Source organism: Seriola lalandi, unplaced genomic scaffold (assembly GCF_002814215.2).
Source record: "Seriola lalandi dorsalis isolate HSWRI2012SDOR001 ecotype SW California unplaced genomic scaffold, Sedor1 jcf7180002054835, whole genome shotgun sequence".
NCBI lineage: Eukaryota > Metazoa > Chordata > Actinopteri > Carangiformes > Carangidae > Seriola > Seriola lalandi.
Genome location: NW_019525388.1, coordinates 152543 through 161115, shown reverse-complemented (window position 1 = coordinate 161115; position 8573 = coordinate 152543). Strand labels below are relative to the sequence as shown.

Here is an 8573-nt window from a genome sequence, read left to right as displayed (position 1 = left end):
CTACAGCTACAACAAGGACAACAGAAGTAAACAAACATAGAGATGAACAGCAGGGGATGGGATAAATTCACTGCAAGACTCATCCAAATCATACTTTACACGGGGCGCACAAAGAATGTTGGAAGTCAGGATCATCCACAGCATATTGCCACTGCTTTTTCAACAAAAGTAATTTTGAAAAGGAAAAGTGACTGTTATGATCATTAAATTGATCAAAGGTGCTCACAACCGTTTAAAATGTTAAAAAAAATACTTTGACCTTTATATGGTTAATGGAAAATATTTAAATAGCATTTTGGCAAGGTCATTTTATTCAAATCAAATCAAATTAAATCAAATATTTATTTTATTTTATTTTATTTTATTTTATTTTATTTTATTTTATTTTATTTTATTTTATTTTGACAATGCAAACACTCTCCTCAGCCTTCGCCACAAAGCTCCAGTGGACTAATTTGATTGGTCCGTAGATATGTCGGAGCTCTCGTCCTATCTCGCGATACTGGAAATCCTTCCCAGTGAGAAGCGGATCCCAGGCTGCACTCAGTCGCTGTTGTGGCTGGGAGGCAGCACAGTCAGCCAGTCTCTTTGGTTGCACTGTGATTTAGTGTGAGGTAAAGTAGCACTCTTTTAAACTAACCGACCCACCGAAGACAATTACTACTCTCGTCCCTGAACAAACTCCTGCTCTGCACGACACCTTTGATTCTCCAGGTAAGATTGCTAACGTTGCGTCTTGTTGGCTCCCTCTGTCCAGACACTCATATGCAGTGCTAGCTGATATTTTCACAGTTCACTTTCACATCAGCATAGAAACATTTAAATCCCACCAGTCTTCGTCTTCTCTTCTGTCACGTCTTAGCCTTGCGAAACAATTAACTGTTAAGTCTTAAATTCAACCTTCAGCTTGTCTGCTTGTGTTAACGGAACCAGAGGGGAGTGCAGGAACTTCAAATCTCACTGTTGACTGTCTCTGAAATGCATACCCCTGTTAGCTTGTATGCTAACGACACATCTGCTTAGTATAAAGTAGCTGTTTGCCGTCTCACTAGCTAGCTGGCCATATCGCCACAGAAATATCAGTGTTTTATATTATTATCCTGTTGGTGAGGTTGTGACGAAGGCTACGTGAGAAAGCCATGGCAGACTGTTGTTTTTTGCGAGTAGACCAGGTTAGAAACCGACAAACTTAACTTGTGCCACGGGTCATTTTTGGTTTTAACGGCAGTTTAACTGTTGGTTTCCACTAAACATATGTTTTTACTGCAAGCCGTTGTAACAGAATGGCTACAGTACTTCGAAAAAGTTTTAGACACTAACATTAAAGTGAGGATGCTTTCAAATGTAATGGCATGAATAGTTTGTACTTACTAAATGCAGCAATCAGAAAAAAAAAAAAAAAATCAAATATCAATATTAACATCAATATTTTACGTGACCAGCCTTTGCTTTCAAAAGCAAGCACCAGTTCTCCTTAGTACACTCCTCGCTTTTTCAAGGTACTTGGCAGGTACAGTACGTTGCTTCAAGCATCTTGGAGAACTTGTCACAGTTCCTCTGTGGATTTAGGCTGTCTCAGTGTCTTCTATCTCTTCATGTAATCCCAGACTGACTCCATGATGTTGCAGGACTACTTGTGTGTTGCTACTTTGATGTTGCTGAACATTGTTCTTTTGGGCTCTGGTTGTGTGCTTGGGCGTCGTTGTCATGCTGCAGAGTGAATTTGGGACCGATAGGATGCCTTACTGGTGGCAGGAAGAGTCTAAACATCTAAAGTGCTTAAAACCTTCACACTGTATTGTCCTTTTAATTGCAAGTTTACTCTGGTTCTCCTCGGTGTGTAGCAGACAACGTATCTTTTTAATGTGCAGTATCGTCTCCAACCTCAAAGATCCCCCCCCACCCAACCCATGAATTCTCCACCCACACGTGGCACACATTTCTACAGCTGTCCTGTTGTTTTAGACTGAATGGAAAAGACAGCTTATGTGCAGTTGTGCTCCTGGGAGTACAGTAATCAGAGATGCAATTACACTAACTTTACTTTTTAGTAGTCAATACTGTCCTTGACTGCGTATCTTGAACCGTCTGTCGATACCAGTTCTTGAAAGTCTAATCCCTCTCTGGTTTAGTAACTACACAGCTGTTAACAGTGTGTATTGTTAAGGATCTTCTTTATTTGGCGTTAGGCTATTTTGAGGGTACTGACATGTGTCCATATCCTTCTAAATGTCCATGAAAGAAGATAAGATAGGTTTTTGTGTCCATATACTTATAGTGAAATGAAGGTATACATAGTATAAGAGGTAGATCGATGAATTGGCCAGACCAGTATATGAACCAGTCACATATCAACAAGAAATTGTAGTTCATGATAGACCACTGACAACTCTCAGCATATATCTTTGTCACAATTCTTTAATTTAATAACCAAATTTAAGGGTTTCTTATGAAAATTGTTTTTGTGTTGTGCATATGTTAACAAAGGAATACTGCCTGATATATTGTTATCAGATTTTAATTACTGAATTTGAAAATAAACCTTACATTTCCAGTGTCGGTCAGGTTTTATATAGTATGATTTTACACTAACTAAAGACATACTAAATAATAAATACTAAAACATATTAAAATAAAATACAGCAAAATGAATTTAATATCAGATTGTAATTTAAACATAAACTCTTAACATATATATATAATACAAACAATTTTGATACTAATGTCTTTGATTATTTTTTTCTTGCCGTTTTAAATTGGCTCAAACCTAGTTTAGAAATTTCTTTGCTGCAGTTTCTTATTACATATCAACGCACATATACACTTTTACTGATACATCTGCAATATACAAATATTGACCGATTTGTTCTAGCTTTAGTCTTATTGATCCAACGGGCAATCATACTTAGTTAATCCATTCATTTGTATGAAAATGAGGATTTCCCCAAAGGAAATTAAAGTCCACTGATATAAATGTAAATTGGGCCGTAGGCCACATAATGATTTCCTTTTATCCTATGTGTATTCCCATAAAAGTATTTTTTGTAATAAAAGCAGTCTAGCTAAAACATTTGTTGGAAATAGACATCGTATATGAGAGGAGAGGGTTTTTTTTTCAGTGGGCTTGTAGTGCTTACTTCTCTGCTGGTCTGCACCTTGCTCAGTGTTTGATCTCTGAGCATGTGAATTCCTCTTAACAGATAGTATTAAAGAGTGTCCTAGGCTCCTTTTGTGTCCTCAACTCAACAAATAACCTCATGTCTATTCTAACAAATAGTTAGTGATTGAAAGGAGCAAGTAGAACAGCTTCACTTGTACGGTTGGTTTAGGAAGGTCAAGTTTCAAATTGTGATGACAGTTGTTGCACACTGGGTCTTTCTGCTATGATTTGAATGTCATATGTCACTACACTTTCATCACACAGTATACTAAGTAAATTTTTTTTTTATAGTAGTTGTCTACCAAATGCCTCAAATGCTTGCCCAAAAGCCAACTGGAACATGTTAAATTTTTTCTTTAATCCTATTTCATTAATCATATGCCTGCTTCTTGCCTTACACACGCCTCAATAAGTGTATTTGCACAACAATAATTTGATTATAATAACTGAGTTAAAGTAATACTGGGTTACACTCATAAACGGTGTAAGAACAATCTGATTAACCAAGCTGGTTTTTTGATCAGTCACTGAGTTTATTTCATCGTGTGTGTGTGTATATATATATATATATATATATATTCATCTGGTGGCAGAGCTCAAGGCGAACAGTTGCTTAAGACCACCACTATTTGTGTGTGGGGGGGAAAAAGCCTTTGAATCTCCCACTTTGGGTGTGGACTCTTCTACATAGACAAATGAAAGAGCTCTTGTTAAACTGATCTACTCTGTCAGATATAGTGAATACTTGACAAGAAAAGCAGAGCTAATAAAGCAGCAGGCAGCTGAGAAAATCAAAAAGCAGATATCACTACAAGAGTGGACACTGGACTCCACAGCTAAGTATAATGTGTCAGACATGTCTCCTTTCAAAGCCTTTCAAAAGCTTTTATTGAATTATAAAAAAGAACCTGTTCGGTCTTTCTTTGTGTGCCACATCAACACATGAAAAATAGCTTTGTCGGAGAAAATTATTCCTCATACTGAACATTACTCTTTAAGCTTGGTATACTTATTCGAGTTCTGACTTTGGGAATTCTCTCAACTCAAAAATGTGCTAGTAAGGTTTAGGTAAAAAGTAAAAACTGAAATATAGGGGTGTAATTATTCAGAAACATTTTCATTCCAGTTGTAATCTATGATATTATGGCAGCCATTCTGTCAAACTTGGCAACCAACAGTGATTCCTGGCAGCCAATCTGGCTACCATTTCTATAAGTTGCTGTCGGGCACTGTCTGGTTTAATTTGGTTGCTCTGAATATGCACATGAACCAGAAAGGCAACAGAGAGAGGCGAGCGCAGAACACAAAGTGACGTAGAAGACACTGACATATTAGAGGTGGAAGTGAAGAATGACCGTTTTCATGGTGTGACTAAGAAATGGTTTTGATGTATTTGTTTAAAATGCACACCGGCACACACAGTCTGAAAATCTTAAATGAAAAACTTGCTTGTCTATGTAAAATACTCGCATTAATATATTTTAGTGTGTATATTCATGTGGATAAATATATGATAAAGATACAGTTTATATTTAATAAGAACATGGTGCTAATTTTCAGCATAAATGTATAAAAGTAAATTTTGGGTTAATTAATTTAACCATGAATCTTGGTTTGCATGTTATAAAATTCACAGAAGTTGAAGCTTGGTTTGGCACAATCACAGCTTTAAACTACTTACTGACTAAAGCTGCTTAAAACTAAGGTGCTCCTGTTTGTGCCAGCTGGCTGGTATAAATGAGTGGAAAAAATATATGAATACAGTGTAGAAAACAGAATAAGTGACAATTAATCGAAATAAGAATTTAGTATATGGTTTATGGTTCAGTATATGGTTTCATAGCCAGTGAGAACGTACAGAAATGTGCCAACAAAGACTTAGAAACAAACACAACCCTGTTCCTATTTTCGAGTCCAAACACTAAGAGCTGTTGGCAGGTTGCTAATTAGGCAGTCAGCGAATAAGAAGATAGAATTGTCAGAAATGCTTAGAGAAGACAAGTACACTATATCAGAATCTAAAATATTGTATTTAAAGGTGAACCGTGTGGAATAGAATACTTTCTCATACTTCAGTAGGAAGAGAGGTGATTCCCAGTGATACTTTAAATACCAACAAACAATTTAGACTCGAACAAAGAGCTTTAAAATCCATAAATCTTAGAACCTGGCAAAGTAATCCTTTAGTCACTGGTATTGATCAACAGCTCTATCCGCCCCTCTTAGATGTATTAGGGCCATTTCCTGCTGTGGTGCAAAATGTTCCTGTTCAAAAGTTACTCGTACAGCAGAAATTGCCATGCAGCATAACGTTGTTTTTATCCACCTTCATATTACAGTTCTGTTGCATATACTTTATTATATTATGTAATCACTACCTAATTTGAAATGGGTTATGTATGACACGCATGACTTCAATTTAGTCTTGCAGCGTCTTCTGCATAATGAGTTAATGATATGTCTGTGACATTTTGGCTTTATGTGTTATTTATGTGACTTTCTTTCACATACATGTATACACTCATATGGACACAGGCATAGTCACAAAGACCTATAGATGCAGCTCTGATCTCTGAGCATGTTTCTGTTTTGTTCGCAGCTTCTGGTGTCTTGGCAGAGTCTATTTACACGATTTTACCAAATCCTCATGACTCAGTGGTATTAAACATGTCGCAATTGTAATCTCCATCTTCCCCTATTCAGTTCGTCATCTCCAGTAAAAAATATTAAAAACACAGGGTCCTATCTTGTGCTATCTGCTGAGTTTGGCAGAGTGCAGGTTTGATTTATTGTTGATGTATGTCCTTCCAAAGCCATTTCAGTCTCTTCTCTGATGAGTGCCCTTAATCAGCACATTTCACCACACTGCATGAAACAGTCTAGTGTCCTTGTGGCTTTAGTTCTCTCTTCTTGCTTCAAATGGTAACCGTGTTTTATATTAAACTCTGCTCCTTTTTACCCTTTCCTGTGGTATTTGTGCTGCAGAGTGGGAGTAGAGTAGAAACCACATATGCAGGTTGTAGCATGCCCAGACCTTTGCTCTGTTCACCGTAGTAATTAGTATCATTAAACCTGAGACCATTGCTAGTTGTCTTTGATCTACCCACTCCCTGGATTATGCAGTTGCCTATAAATGAATATCATTCCCTTTTATTACATTGTTATGCCTAAGTTTTTTTGCCAAGTCAAAACATGTCTGTCTCAACAAGAATCCGCGGTAGAAAGATCTAAGTTTCGATCTGAATGACATATTCTAACGTGTGCAGAACAGTCGTCCGCCTGTAGCTTGAATTTCTAAAACAATGGTCACTGTGTGGACTTGGGTTAAAACCTGTGTCATCTGAGCGACAACTGATGTCAGCTGATGGTACTAAATTAGTCATTCTTATCATATTTTGTGCTTGGATAAGATGCCAGTTGATACTTTGTCCCTCCTTGTGTTCTGCTCTGTATATTCCAAATTGTGCTACAGACATTTTAAAAGAGTAATATTCTGTCGGTTAGTATGAACTAATTAAACATTTTGGAATTTTTTTTCCTCATCTGAAGATGGAAAGCAAATGTAACATTTATTTTCATCTGTGTTTACACGTCTTCATTCTGAGTGTGCTTATCATTTTAATTAAGCTTTAAAGGAAAGGTCTGTGTGAGGCTGATTCTTTCCTCACACACTGATTCTTTCACATCTGTTTTCCCACTGGCTGCCCAAAAAGAGATAATTTTGCCAAATTATAGGCAGAGGACATTACAGGGTCCCATATTGTATGAAGTGAGATTTCCATGTTTGTTTTTGATAACAAAGCAGGTCTAGGTGTTATATTAATACTGCTAAAGTATCAAAGCGCTCAGTCCACACAAAAAATGCACTCAACCTGTATTCAGAAAATGAGCCGTCAGGATTTCAGTTTGTGATGTCACAAAGTTAATAGATTTTTCAGGTACTGCATTCACAGGATTGGCCAAAAACAGACATTCCCATCTGGTTTGTTTTGGTTTTTTCAATTGAATTTCAAGAAACCCCTCTTTTAAATTAGCCATTTTTTCCTGCTCCTCAAAAACCACCATCAGCCTGGAAGCAGTCAGACTGGCTGCCTTGTGCTTTTGGGCCTGTGAGACCCGTTATGGCCGTGATCTACTTGTGCTTAGTGGACGTTGGATATTAGTAAAACTAGCCTGTTCTAAACCCACTTTGCACAATGACCTGTGCGTAACTGTTTTTACCCATCTGGGATTCTTTAGTCCTCCTGATGACCTGTGTAGGGGCATACCCCAGATTTTTGAGTATCCAGTCCAGATGGATTTGAAAATAGCGCAAATGTTTGTGAAAATATGATAATAAAACAGGACAGTTGTTCTACTCCCCTTTAACGTCCACATTGCCATTGTCTGTACTGTCCACACCCAATAATAAGAAGTGCTGGATGTTTTCTCTCTCACTGGGCACATAAACACTCACAGCTTGGACTTGCTGGGTGTGAACTTCCCCTTTTGCTCTCAACGTTGGAAAATAATGTGCTATATTAAATGTTATTCACCACATATAGCCTCACTAATCCTACATAGCCTTGAATGTATTGAGAAAATGCAACAAAGGCAACTGAAGTGAAAAGAAAATAAGACTGTAGCCTTGTATTTGTTGGTTAAGTTATTTTCCATTAGAATAGAACCTCTTTCAAAGAATAAAAGCTATTAAGAGCTATTGTGGATTGTAAATTGTTGAAGCCAAGCTATTGTACTATTTTCCTTCAGCTTGCCTAAATGATGTTGATGTCTTATAGTCACTTTGTGTCTGCCCCACTGCTGTAGCTGCTTGAGCTTGCTCATGCTGGGATTTGTCTTTAACACAGACAAAGCCAGGTTGCCTCATGGTGCCTAATAATAGGCTATTAGAGAAAAGTCTGCATGCATGACACTTCCTTTAGCCTTAATCCCTGGGGCCCAAAATTTACCCTAGTCAATAGGATTGTTACAGTGCCCCTAATAACTGCATAACTGAACTCGGTGCTAGTAAGTTGGCAGGTGGAAGGTTATTTGTCTCCTTTGTGAAATTCATGTTTAGTCTTGCAATAACATGAACTCCATACTTGAACTAAATTGTTTGAGGACAATGTATTATGCAGGGGTCAGGCTTTTGAGATGCTCACTGTGACACATTAGGTGATCACAGAGTCATAAATTCTTACTGTGACTTGGCAGACAGCACAATAGACCGACCAATCATAGCTTGTCGTCTCTCACGACGTAATGATTGACGATCAGGAAGGAGGTGCCAGGGACTGATTTCACTGTTCCACCTGACAGGACCAACATCCTTCTTTTTTTTTTTTTTTTTTTTTTTGCTTTGGCATATTTACCAGCCACAACAGCATGGATGGTATTGTTTTCACCTTGTGACTGTGTGTGTGTGTGTGAT

General features: G+C 37.6%; 1 protein-coding gene across 2 annotated transcripts in view; it reads left to right on the top strand.

Annotated features, from left to right (window-relative positions):
- Positions 1–535: 535 nt before the first annotated feature.
- The window catches only part of glceb (glucuronic acid epimerase b), a 50667-nt gene continuing 42629 nt past the window's right edge, over positions 536–8573 (top strand). For both annotated transcript variants that reach the window (XM_023426717.2, XM_087179408.1), the window contains exon 1: positions 536–714. The gene's annotated coding sequence lies outside the window, so the exon portion shown is untranslated. The remainder of the gene's footprint in view (positions 715–8573) is intronic.